This window comes from Topomyia yanbarensis, chromosome 2 (assembly GCF_030247195.1).
Source record: "Topomyia yanbarensis strain Yona2022 chromosome 2, ASM3024719v1, whole genome shotgun sequence".
NCBI lineage: Eukaryota > Metazoa > Arthropoda > Insecta > Diptera > Culicidae > Topomyia > Topomyia yanbarensis.
In genome coordinates this window covers 226900775-226915352 of record NC_080671.1, presented here as the reverse complement: position 1 = coordinate 226915352, position 14578 = coordinate 226900775, and the positions used below count along the sequence as shown (strand labels likewise).

General features: G+C 34.1%; 2 protein-coding genes across 2 annotated transcripts in view; one reads left to right on the top strand and one right to left on the bottom strand.

Moving 5' to 3' along the window:
* Positions 1–14578, top strand: part of LOC131682937 (uncharacterized) — a 501049-nt gene that overhangs the window by 94091 nt on the left and 392380 nt on the right. The gene's annotated exons all lie outside the window — the stretch shown is intronic.
* The window catches only part of LOC131682942 (uncharacterized), a 53963-nt gene that overhangs the window by 4096 nt on the left and 35289 nt on the right, over positions 1–14578 (bottom strand). The window lies entirely within an intron of this gene.

Sequence of the window (14578 nt, the reverse complement as noted above, 5' to 3'; positions counted from 1 at the left end):
TGAATGTGGCAACCCTGCTACTAAGCGAATGCCACGCCAAAACGAATGATGAAAATATTTTCATTTGTCGCACAAAGGGATGGACTACCATCTGCACTAAGAAGTTTATAAAAGAGATCGCATTCCGATATACAATGCTCATTCGATGTGAGCTGCGAAAGGGGAATGTTCGTGTATGTACGCAGCAGAAGCGAATTCGGGCAAGGTTCGAATCGTTAGCAAGGATTCTCGTCTGGTATCACCAAACATAGTTATCTACAAACCGTTCTTTTTAGGATGAAAACATAATGGAGAAAGAATTGAATTAGAAAGTTCCATTTAATAAGTTTGCGCCTGTCAATTCTTGTGTACATTTACCAGTGATTCATATAAGCAAATGTTTATCAAATTAATCTACAAACCCGAAGGTTTTTGCAAGTCCTAGAAAATCAGTGAATGTGGCAATCTCATTCGACATGAAATTTCCAGTAAACATTCATTCAAAAAGTGCATTGGCTCAAATTATCCATGAATGTCATATGCTATGCCCAAGTTTAGTCCTACGTCAACACCGCGGTTACGTCCCGGACATTACCCACTCCTAGTTTTTCATAATGGAAAATCTTTTAACGTTTACTGGCAGAAACATGTAAGCAAGCCAATTAAATGATATTTAATATAACATTTACCTGTATGTGTACATATAAATTTTCTATTACACTATCATGTAACATTTATTCGTTTCACTCGTGGACACAATGATAAAAGTTACTTAAACTATCCTGTAAATTGTATCTGATTCTATAGCACATGCTACAAAAATTTTAAATTCTTTTCATTTAGTACATTAAATAAAAACAATGGATGTTGTCAGATGAATTTGAAATCATGTAAAAGTGATTAGAATGCATAAATCGTACATCTACGTGACATTTCAGATAACATCAACATGAAGATTTTTTTGAGATAAAAATGTTAAATTTAACGGAACAATGTATGATGCCGACATCAATTAAAAAATACAGCTGTGCGACCTTGTTGGGAAAGTGTTAACATTTGGCAGCGAACCAAACCAAGTTTCTCATACTACGATCGAATCAACAAAAATTCCAAGATCATGTAAACAATCTCTTTGAAATGTCAAAAAAGTGAGGTTAAACATTACCATGCAACGTTCTCGACCGAGAGGTTCACTTTAGTTTGTTTACATAACCAATGAACTTTGTACCGCGACTCACCACTTCATTTGCCGCGTTGCCAGGAAGCCAAGCAAAAATATACAAAACAGTGCTGCCCAAACACATATTTTGAGTCCCACCATTCTTGCAAAGGTGAAAAAAATACTCAACATTCTTGCATTTTTCAAATTTAAAAAAATCATTAAAAAATCACGATAGCTCTAAAAAGTCTCATTTCAGCGGAAATATTCTTAAAAATGTGTAGTCTTTTGAATAAAAATAAGAAAAAAGGGGGTTAGGTCGGACGAGAAAGGTCTATTGTTGGGGCGGAATGTAAATAAAATACCGGTTAATAGCAGCACTTTTCGTCTGTTCAGAGCAGTGCAGCTTTATACTGCAAATATATTAAATTTAGTTAGGTTATACAATTTTTCTTATAATTTACCTACACTTTCGGTATTTTTCACCGGATTGATGATCCACCCTACACGTGGAGAATTCGGGGTATAAATCCTAACCAAACTTTTAGTTCTGTAAGTGTTTTAATTAGAATAACACATTAGGTTTTAACTTTATGAATTCACTATTTTTTACTTACGCTTTTAAACTAGAATAATAAATTTAGGTTTTATTTTAGTTTTCTCACTTAAGTAGAATTAGGATATTTTAATTAGCACTAATAAATTTAGCTATTACCCGCTCGGACGTGCCTGGCAGGATTCCCCCCAGATAGCCGGCAGCGAAATAAAAACTCTGGCAGAATTTCTGGGGGTCTGGCTGGCAGAGCGCTGCCCAGCCAGCCGGCTCAAATGCAACAACCGTTTCTGGCAGAATTTTTCGCCTTACGGTTATTAACGGTTTTTTCTGCCGGATTTCTGCCAGGCACGCACCGGCAGGACCGGTTTTGCACCGCTTCAGGTTTTGCTTGTATTTTTTCTTAATTTTTTTTAATTTCATGTAAGCTGCCGTTATAAGCATATTTGTCCCATGTTCTATAGGATTCCCTATATACATGGGACAATTATGCTTAGAACGGCAGTAAATTTATAATAAAAACATGTCTGGAGACATGAAATCCATATTACTTACCTTGTTTGAAACCAAAATCTTTGTTTCTTCCTATTTTTTCATCTGCCAAAACTATCCTTCTTGGAAAAATATAAATAGGGCGAAAATAAAACAACGATAAACAAAACAGAACCGGTGAGGCGAATCTGCCTGCCATAACTGGAAGGAGTATAGCTGAATTCTGGCAGCGCCATTTTGATAATTTTGACAGCTGCCGGAATCCTGACGGATTTTTGCTGGCTGCCCGTTTTTCTTCCAAGCGGGTATCTTCTCGACCGTACCCACATTACCACGGCAGATGGATAGCTAACCGGAGGCGAGATGCCCCACCTGCCAACACCGATCGCCTCAATACATGCCGACAAGTGACGGGCGAACGAAATGCAGGCTCAGATGCAACAACCAGGCGGATGGCTGCGTTCTTTGCTATGAATATTAGCCCCGCCATTCGCATGCCTTTTGCCTGCCGTTCGCACGCCATCCGGTCGCCAGCATGCCTGCCGGCGGATGGTACCTTCGGGTGGGCCCGGCTCCCATAGAGTAACAAATAATTCAAAGTTGTTCTAAATCGATGAAACGTGTAAAAGCTGTCTGTAAACGTCAAAATGACAGCTCATACTCCTTTCATCGATTTAGAAATATTATTCAGGAAAAATTGAAAATGTTTTACAAAGTACATTTAATATTAGTTAATCTGTAAAAAAATTCTTAAAGTTTCGTATTTCTGGATTTGTGTGGATAATTTCTGCATAATTTGTTTCGGAATTTTGGACTGCAGTTTTTGAATTTTCTAGTTGTTTGTTTGATTTTTCAGTTGTACTTATTAACATTAGTAACAGTTATACAATGCTCTGCCAAGTGATGTTATGCAGCAAAGTTAGTGTGATGCAGCTTGGCCACACAGCTGCGGCCAAGTTTCCGCTGGAGAACGTGTTTGTAAATCATCCGTCGGAAGTGCAATCAAATCTGTGATCCACTCGTTCGTCTGGTTTACTCAAACATGGGTTATGGCTAGTTTAAAGCCGACTAAGCGGCAGTGAAGATGGATAACGCACATAAATGCAATGTAATGTTGCTACGGATGTAGTACTTTGATATTTTGTATAAATGATATGCTTAGGCACAATCACAGTGCGTTTTTGTGGATACCAAGTTACTGCAGATCAAATCGATACCGCTCAGTCGGCTTACCCGGTACCTGGTCAAACCATTCGCAATTTGATTCGGAATCCTGAATGAATTCAATATGGAATCCAGTTGAAAGGCAACAACCGATTCCGAAACCTACTGAGTCAGAATAGGTTATTGCATTTGAGCTAAGTCGAAATCCTTATTGAATTCATTCAAGATACCGAACCGGTTTCGGAATCGGTTTGACTGAGTATATTTGAATAAACCGAAGGCGTTAGTACCCTATAAGAACGGTTGGTTTCAAAATCGTCCAATAAAAGACGTTCGTTGGACCAATTTGTACAACGTCCAAATAACCGTTCAACAAACGTCCATCGTTGGACCCGTGTTGAACGGGTTTGCAACAATTTTTTGGACGTCTTAGTGTACCCAGGGGGCGCAAAGAGTGTGCAGAGAGTGAAGCCAAAAAAGTCTACTTATCGAGCAAAATTGCTACAAAGACGGATTCCAATTGTGCACGATAGGTAGTCTTTTTTGTCTTCACTCTTTGCGCAATTGTTCTCTATAAACTGTGGAGTAAATCGGACAAATAAGTGAATCACAGGTTGGTTTGCACATCCGCCGGCGGGTTTGATAACACCTCTTCAGGTGGACCGTCAGCGGCTTAGTGCAGCTTGGTATCCTTCGCTGCGACTATGTGGTCCAGCCACACAACGCTAGCTTTGCTGCATAACAACACTGGCAGAGCACTACGTCACTGTTACTAGTGTTATTAAGCACAACTGAGGGATAATATATTCAATAATTTGTAAATTCAAAAACTGAACGAAATTCTAAAACAGGATAAATTATGTGCATTATAAAAATCAGAATTACAAGACGTTAAGAGCGAAAAATTTATAGTTTTTTGAAAATAAATGACAGAAGTAACAAAAATATATAAATTGCTTGCTAAAAATATCTAAAATTCAAGATATCTGTAATCAAAAATTTAAAAAATTTGAGATTAGAGAATTCCAATAACAACAACAAACATCCACAAAAATTAAAAAAATTCGATTTCAAAATTAAACAATGTTATAATTAAAAAAGTCTAAAAATGAAAAATCAAATCTTCAAAAATTCAGGAAAGTTGAAGAATTCAAATGTTAAAAATTATAAACTTCAAAAATCGAAATGTTCAAAAAGTAAGACCCAGAAATTCAGAAACACAATGATACAAAAATTCATGTAATGCAATTCAAGTATTACAAATTCAATAGTTCAATAGTTCTAAAATACAAAGATGCAAAAATTCCAAATCAAATTAATACAACCACAATAAAAATACAAATACAAAAAGAAAAAATACAGAATTACTAAAATTCAAAAGCAATAAAAATACAAAAAAAATGAAATGCCCTTTTAGCACAAAATCCTCAAATTCAAAAGATCAAAAATTGAAGACATCAAAAATTCAGAAATTCGAATATTCGAAAATTCAATAATTCGAAGATTTTTAAATCCAAAAATTGAAAAAGAAATAAAAATTCAACGATCCGGTAATTCAAAGGTTCAGAATTTCAAAAACTCGAAAAATCAATGATTAAAACATGCAAAAAATTGAAAATTCTGGTTTCAAAAATTCAATAACTCCAATATTCAATTATTAAAAATTCCAAAATTCGAAGAGCAAAGAATTCAAAAATTCTGTAATTCAGAAATTCAAATTCAAACATTCAAATATTAAAAAAATATCAAGAATTCAGCAATTAAAAAAATCTTGTATTCTAATATTAAAAACTTCTGCAATTCAACGCAAAAATTTACAAACGCAAAAACACAAAAATGCAACAAAAAAAAACAAAAATATATAAATGCAAAAATTCAAAGGATCAATAAATTAAAAACTCAAGATAACAAAATACTAAATATTCAGAAATTGAAAAAATCATAAATTCGAGTATTTAAAAGTTCAAAAAGTCAAAGATTCAAAAATTCAAGAATATGAAAATTTTAGAAATTTCAATAACCAAAAATTCAATATTTCAAAAATTCAACCATTCAAAAATTCTAATGTCTAAAATTAAAAACCTCGAAAATTTATAAAAATCCGATATTGAAAAATTCTTAAGTTCAAAAATTCAATTTTCAGAAAAAAAAACAAAATATATAGATCCAGAAATTCAAAAACACAATAATGCAAACATACTAAAATACAGAAATACTAAAATTCTAAAAACATAAAAATTTCAAAAATACAAGAATCCATAAACACAAAAAATATAAAAATACAGGGATGCAAAAATATATAAAGTACAAAAATACTGAAACACAAAAATATAAAAGCACAAAAATACGAAAATGTAGAAATACAACAGATAGATAAATACCACAATATAAAAAAAAATCCAAAATTCGAAAGTACGAAAATATTGTGTATTTACTCGAAAGCTGAAAGCAAATATGTATTTGGCTGAAAGTAAGTGTTCAAATACAGGGGATGTGTGAATGGTGTCTGCTGTTTCGCGCTGTATGAGGTATTGAATCATTACAATTCACATATATGTCTGTAGAAAAAGCAATACTTTCAAAATTTAATGTGAATATAATTTATTTCCTAGAATAATGCTTTTATTGATAATGCTTCTCATAATTGCCGGTATTGTCACCCCCGTGCGGTAGAAGTCAAACCAAAACAATCATCACTCACTGGCGGCTGTTTCATTCATTTCGTATAGTCTAATTCATGCGTGGTTGTGTTAGTGCGACAGTTGAGGGGAAATGTTGTTGGACCTTGGGGGTTGAGGTTAAGTTAGCTGAAGGATAACATACTCATTCCACGCCTTTATGCATTATATCTGTATGCAATTCACAGACAGTGAATGACTCGATTAATTTTTGACAAACTGGTTGACAATGAAGTGTCAGCGACTATTCTCGCGACTACTCGACCGAACGAATACTTTAACCGTCCGTGTTCAGATAGAGATTAAACGCACAATACAAAGATTCAAAAATACAGGAATACTAGAATACAAAAAATGCAAAATACAAGAACACTGTACCACAAAAATACAAAAATTCAAAAACACAACGATACAAAAACACAATAATATAAAAATACGAGATCACAAAAATACCAAAATACAAAAATACAAGAGCATAAAAATATAAAAATACAAAAAATTCAATGATACAAAAAAACTAAAAATACAAGAATACAAAAATACTCAAATACAGAAATACAACAATACAAAAATACAAATATATATATATATATATATATATATATATATATATATATATATATATATATATATATATATATATATATATATATATATATATATATATATATATATATATATATATATATATATATATATATATATATATATATATATATATATATATATATATATATATATATATATATATATATATATATATATATATATATATATAAATACGAAAGTGCTAAAATAGGCAAATACAAAAATTTTAAAATACAAAAATAAGAAAATGCAAAAATACAAGAATGCAATAATAGAACACATACAAAAACACAAAGATACAAAATCACAAAAATATAAAAACTCTAAATCACAAAAATACCAAAATACAAAAAACAAAAGAGTAAAAAAACGAAAATACAAATATACGAAAATACAAAAATACGATAATACTAAAAATGCAAAAATACCAGAATACAAAAATACTGAAACACAAAAAAAACGAAATGCAAAAATACGAAAATATGAAAATACAAAAATTCAATAATGCAAAAATACAAGATTACAACAATACAAAAATGCTAAAAATCCAAGAATAAAATAATGCAAAAATACTCAAATACAGAAATACAACAATCCAACAATACATCAATTTAATAATACAAAAATAACAAAATACCAAAATACGAATATACTAAAATACAAAACTACGAATACGAAAATACAAAACTTAAAAAATACAAGAATAGAAAAATTCAACATACTGAAACCCAAAAATACAAGAACACAAAGATACAAAAACACAAGAATATAAAAATACAAATTCACAAAACTATAAAACTATAAAACACAAAAATTCAAATAAACAAAAATACAAAAACACAAAAATTCATAAATGCAAAAGTTCAAAGTATCAAAAAATAAAAAATCAAGAGATGAAAATATCAAATATTCAAAAATCCATAAATTAAATTATTTAGGAATTCAAAAAGTTAGATTCAAAAATTCAATATTTCAAAAATTCATGAATTTTAGAATTTTAGAAATTTCAAAAATTCAATAATTCGAAAGTTCTAACATTTAATCATTTAAAAAATTAAATATAGAAAAATTTCAAAATTCAAAAGTAAAAATTTCAGAAATTTACCACAATACAATACAATACAATAAAAACAAAAATTCAAATTTGAAATGATTCAGAAATGCAGAAATACAAAAATGCAAAAATTAAAAATACAAAAATATGAAGAAACAATAATACAAAAACACAAAAATACAAAAATGCTATAATACAGACAAAAAAATCCAAAATTACAAAAATATTATAACAAAAATGCAATAATTCGGAAAGGTAGAAATACAGAAATACAAAATTTAAAAATACAAAAGTACGAAAACACAAAAATATAATAATACAAAAATAGGAAAACACAAAAATGCAATAAAACCTGTTTTAATCCACCTAGTGGTGTAATTGTGTCTTTCTCATTTATCAAAGGTGGTTACGTTCAGTATAACATTGAGGAAATGGCTATTACATTCTTATTACACTTGGTAAGTATATATGAGTGCACGACTGCTACGAACCTGATGAGCAACATGTCGACGCTGACACACTTGAGACAAACAAAAATATAATATTTAATTAGCTTAACAGCGCGAGTTCAATGTTGTCTTCACTTTAACATATTTTGAAATGCGCAGTGGTGGGAAAGGGTAGGGGCATAATTAGTGGGAGGGGAGGATGCGTTAGGAAAAACCTAACATATTTGGGGTGAAGAGAATGCGGGTGTGAAGTTGGTCAAAGAGAGGGGGAGGGGGGTGAAGGTAAGAGAGTTGGAAAGGGGTGTGAGAGGAAGGAGGGGTAGATGGGGGGTGCAACTTCATACTATGCCTTCCATTTGAGACTAGGTTAGTGAAAATTGGTGCAGTCATCACCGAAGTGGCTCTAGTTCTGAAATATGTCCGGAACCCGGGACTTCCGGAATTATCGATAGTGGACAATATATTCCAAGAATCTAGGCCAGCGAATCGAAGTATTTTGATGTTCATTTCAATAGATTTTTAAACTATGAGGTGTTACGATTGTACCGGTTTATATGAGAAATTCCTTTGTAACCGCAATAACCAAACTGTAACTCCGGAACCAAAAATCAAGACTGAATGAAATTCAATGGCAGTCAATGGAAGTATTATGTCTTTAATTTGAAATCAAATTTGTAAAAGTCGGTTAAGAAGTCGCTGGAAAATAGGGGGATATTAGCTTAGGAACTTGGCGGGCTCCCCGGGGGCATCAATAACCGTCATAGGTGGCCAATGTGGTCAAAACTACTTTGATTGGTTTTATTGATATAGAACCGCAAATCCAAGTAATGTTGAACCTATTTGAATATGTATTATATCATTCGGGCATCATGGTGTTACCAGTTTATAAAGGAATTTGCTGTGTGACCGTACTCTTCAATTCGTAACTCCGGAACCGGAAGTCGGATCAACTCAAATTTATATAGCAGCTTATGGGAGCATTATACCGTTTATTTGAAACTAAGTTTATGTGAATCGGTTTAGCCATCTCTGAGAAAATCGAGTTAAATTATTTGACACACACATATATACACATACGCAGACATTTTGCTATCTCGAACTGAATCGAATGGTATAAGAGACTCGGCCCTGCTGGCCTCGTTTAATAGGTCGAAATTCCGACCGATTGCATAACCTTTCTATATAAGAAAAGCAAAAAGGTGCGAAATCAGCAAAGTTCCAAAAAGTCTATTTTTCTCAAAAACATTTTTTTCGGTGTAACATAAAATCTCGACGTTTCATAAATTTTAAGGACATTAAAGGAAATACGAATTAAATTTCTGAAATTTCATGGGGTCCCCCCTACAAATTGATAAAAAGTACAAAAATTCAAGAGATAAAAATTTGGAAAAAGCAAAATTTTCAAAAAAAACAAAAATTCAAAAATTTAAAATCAAAGAGCTTAAAAATTTAAAAACTCTGAATACAAATATTCAAAAATACGCAAATAAATTGAAAATTTCCAAAATTCAACAGCTCGAAATATCAGAAATTGAAGCTTTTAAAAATTTTAATACTCAAAAAAATTTAATATGATGGATTCAAAAACTCCTTACATTATTATATTTTTAAATTCTTGAATTTTTAAACTTTTAAATATTTTTTCTTAAATTTTTAAATTCCTGATAAAATGTTCAAACATTTTTAAATTTTTAAATGCTTAAATTTTCAAGATTTGAAGCGTTTAAATTTTTAAATTATTAAACTATTAACTTTTTAAATATTTGAAATTTTTTTTAAATGTTCACATTTTAAAATTTTTGAATTCTTAAATTTAAAATTTCTTAAATTATTAAGTACTGAAATTTATGAATTTTTAATGTTTTAAACTTTTAATTCTTAAATTTTTAAATTCTAATTTGAAATTTTTTTAATATTGAAATCTTTAAATTTCAAAATATTTTGATATTCAAATTTCTTAAAATGTTGTTTTTAAATCTCTACATTTTTGCATTCCTTAATATTGAAATCTTTTTATTATTAAATATTTAAATTTTTAAATTTTTAGATGTTTAAAATATTAAATTTTTAAATTTTTTAGGTTTCTCAAACTTTAAATCTTAAAATTTTTAAATTTTCGAATATATATTTTTTTAGATTCATGAATTTTTAAATTTTTAGTATCCTTAAACTTTTTAAATTCAAATTTTTTGTATTTTTGGATTTTTTTACTTTTCAATTTTTTAATATTTAAACTTAAAAAATTTTAAATTCATAGATTTTTTATTTTTTGATCCTCAAATTCTTTTCAATTTTGATTTTTCCTAACTTTTAAATCTTTGTTCTTAAAATTACCTTTAAATTCAAAAATTTCAAAAAATTTAAGTTTGGAAATTTTAAACATTAAAATCATCCCAAATTTTTGAATTCCTAAGTTTTTAAATTTCTAAACCTGTAAATTTTTCAATCCTCAAATTTTCGCATCTCTAAATTTTTAGGTTTTCAAATTAATATATTTTCAAATCTCAAAATTTTTGAATCGGTAAATTTTTAGACTCACATATTTTTAAATTTATGAAACTTAATATTTCCAAATTTTTAAATTTATTGATTTTAAAATTTCCAAATTTTTAGATTCTTAATTTTTTTTGCCGAGTTTCTATGTACGCATTTGAGTAGAATACGTGAGTGTGGAATTTAAGGAAGTCGCAATAATTGGGATGTGACAAATCTTCTTATCGCTTGATTTGCCTTGAAGCGGAGAGTACTATGCAATATTAGAAAGCTTTTTCTCCTGACAATTCTGATAAACTATTTCACAATTGTACATGAAACCCTTCACCTTGACTAGGACAAAGAAAATATTAGGTTTGTTACAGTACACGAAAGTTGCTCCAGAGCAAAACATACTTACTCCTTTTTAAACCGGAGCTAGCAGAAGAAGAAAAAAGAGAAAAGTAATTGTCTAGTTTAGTGACTATAGTGATAGAGGTCCATTTTCAATGGGGTTTTTTGCCAATAGGGTGTATTTTAGCCTGAATAAACCGAATCCGAGAGCGGAAATGTGAAATTTTTAACCAATGTTCAATAAACTGAAAAAATAAGTTGTGATTAATAACACTCATAACAATAACAGTGCTTAAACAAGTGAGCTTATACAGAAGAGGCGCAAAGCCACTGAGAATCCGCCGGACGAGGAATTGATTAACCCGTTGCTGAAATTGCAAGCAAACCTGTGATCCTCTCGTTTGACAGGTTTACTCAAACATAGAGGCTATAGTTAGTTGAAAGCTCGTACACCAGAAAGTGATGTGGCATAGCCACATTAGTCAGTATTCGGTTGACTAATGTGGCTACCCCACATCGTATTCTGGTGTATTGTCAGACTTCGCTACCGCTCAGTCGGCTTTAAACTACCTATAACCCTTATGTTTAAGTAAACCGGACAAACGAAATGATCACAGGTTTGCTTACAAATTCCAGCAACGGGTTAATCAATTTCTCGTTCGGCGGAACCTCAGCGGCTTTGCGCCGCTTCGGATCCTTCGCCTCGGGTATGCGGCCAGGCCGCATCACACTAGCTCCGCTGTGTAAGCTCACTTGTTAAAGAACTGCTATTGTTAAGACTGTTATTAAGCACAACTTATTTCTTCAGTTTATTTAACTACGGTTGAAAATTTCACATTTACACTCTCGGATTCGGTTTATTTAGATTGAAATACATTCTTTTGGCAAAAAACCTCATTAAAATTGAACATCTTTCACTTTCTAAACTAGATAATTATCAAGAGAAAGAAGAGATTACAGGAACGATTTTCTCATTGTTTCCTCCGGAGTACTTCAAGTTTCTCTTGGCATTGGAACAAACCTAACACTTTCTACGCAATATTACTCACCGGACAAAAAGGCGTGAAACGAGAAATTTCCACAATACATCGTGCAGCACCTCCAGCGAGGGTTGCTGATGTACGAAGCAGCGCGGTGGAACAGTCCACCCTCCGAGTACTAGATCACAAATCCTCAAGGTGAATATTTGAGAGCAAAGCATATGACAAACGAATGCAATAATCAGTGGATACAATTTAGTTTGCAACACTCCGTTAACTAGCAAGTGGTTACCGACTGCTTTTTTCCAACACGCAATCCACAATGAAATTTCTTCGCCGAATCAACATCTGAATAATCTTGGCTCTACTGGCTACTTTACTATCAATATAATACTTCGCTCACCTTTGGAAGAAACAAGTATTTTCATGCAGAAGAATTTGACAACGACATCAACATCTATTATCGAATATCACTATTTTGCACAACAGCAACTTTTCTTATTGAAAACACTTTTGATTGCGGAGATTCGGCTCGATCCGTAAATCACTTGCACTAGCAGTATAATCCGCTCCCCCGAGAACGGGAGGAAACACTACCGAAATTCACTGCTGTACATCTCCAGTAAAATACCGTAAAGTCCCATAACAAAAAAAATCGAAAAAAAAACTATGTCCCGAAAAAACACAAGTCCCGAAAAAATCGCGAAAACGGCTAAGTGTCAGCCGTCGATGAAAAAAATACAAGTCCCAAAAGCGGGCTGCGCTATTACGATGTTCGCCCGCCGTTTACTAGCCATGGCGGACGAAATCAAAATTTCATTAGCCATCATGCCTCAGCAGAAAGTGGGTACTCGCAATGTGTCTTCAGATTCTCTCTCGTTTGACGTTTCTAGCCAGCCTACACACTAAACGCACATACACCAGATCTTGGGCAGTGCGCCCAGCAGAAACATTTATAGCCGGCCTACACGCTAAACTCGCATACCCCAGATTTTGGCAAGTGCGCGCAGCAGCAACATCCTCGCCGGCCTACACACTAAATGCGCAGACCTCAGATTGTAGACAGTGGCCCAGCAGTAACATCCTCCCCCCCCCGTAACACTGGCCACCGGTCCCAGTTTTACCATCACCCTTTATCTCTAGGACCGGAAGTTTGGCGACAGGTCTACGCAGCAAACCCCCCGCAGTTCTCACAATGGCTTGCCGGATCCGTCCGTCGCTCCCAGGTACGAGCTCCAACACACGCCCCCTGATCCAACTATTCCTCTTTCCATCATCCACGACTAGTACCAGATCTCCAACTGCTACCACCTTCACCTCATCGAACCACTTCGTCCTTTTCGTCAATGTCGGCAACATTTCCCTGATCCACCGCTTCCAGAAACAATCCAACTCGTGCTTGATCATGTGCCAAGAACTTCTCACAGCTTGCACACTACCAGTATTCTCAACAGCAGAGCTACGAATACCGCTTGAGCACCCCAACAGAAAGTGGTTCGGGGTCAACGCTTCACTTTCTTCCGCATCCAAAGGCAGATAGGTTAGCGGTCGGCTGTTCACGATGCTTTCGGCTTCAGTGACGAACGTAAGAAGTGATTCGTCGTCCAATTTCCGGTCGAAGTTGTACGAGCCCATCATCGCCTGTTTCACCGATCGCACCATGCGTTCCCACACTCCACCCATGTGGGGCGACGAAGGAGGGATGAACATCCACTTGGTTACCGTACTGGTGAATGTTGCGGCAATATCCTGCTGGATTTCCTGCATCAGTATCCGTTGAGCGCCCTGAAAGTTGGTGCCGTTGTCTGTGTGTATTTCTGCCGGAGCACCACGACGGCATACAAAACGTCGAATAGATTTAATGCAGGCGTCTGTCGAAAGGCTGTAGACTACTTCGCAATGTACCGCTCGAATAGTGAGACAGGTGAACAGTGCGATCCACCGTTTGGCGGTACTCCGCCCTATCTTCACCATCAATGGCCCGAACAGATCCAGTCCGACATAGGTAAATGGCCTGGTATACGTGGCTAGCCGGGCTGGAGGGAGTGACGCCATCCGTGGAATTCTAGGGACTGCTCTTCGCAGCTTGCAAACGTTGCATCGATACACAACCTTCCGAACAACCGCTCTGAGTCGAGGCACATAACAAAATTGCCGCAACTCGTTCACCACTGTTTCTGAATTTGCATGCTGAAACTTTCGGTGATATGCATCCACTATCAAACTCGTCACCCGATGATTTGCCGGTAGGATAACTGGAAATTTGAGATCTTTACTCACATGCTTGGCCACTCCAATTCGCCCATCTACTCGAAGAACGTCGGCACTGTCAACGAGCGGCGTCAACCGGTACAACGGGCTGCTTTTATCTAAAGCTTTCTGTTCTGCTTGTGACACGTTACGGTTGTGAGAAAGAACCGCGAGTTCCACCGGGTAGGCTTGCTGTTGTGCTAGTCTTACCAGGAATGCTTTCGCTTTTCGCAGCTCATCTTGTGTTAGATGCCCTATGTTCATCACGCCGCCGTAAACTTTGTGCTTTAAGTTGAAGACGTAACGGTAAACGTACGCGGTAGCTCTGTGCATTCGTTCCCATTTCGAAAACCGTTCATAGTCGATCATCGATGGTAGTGCAGAAACTTCGTAGTGAACATGACAA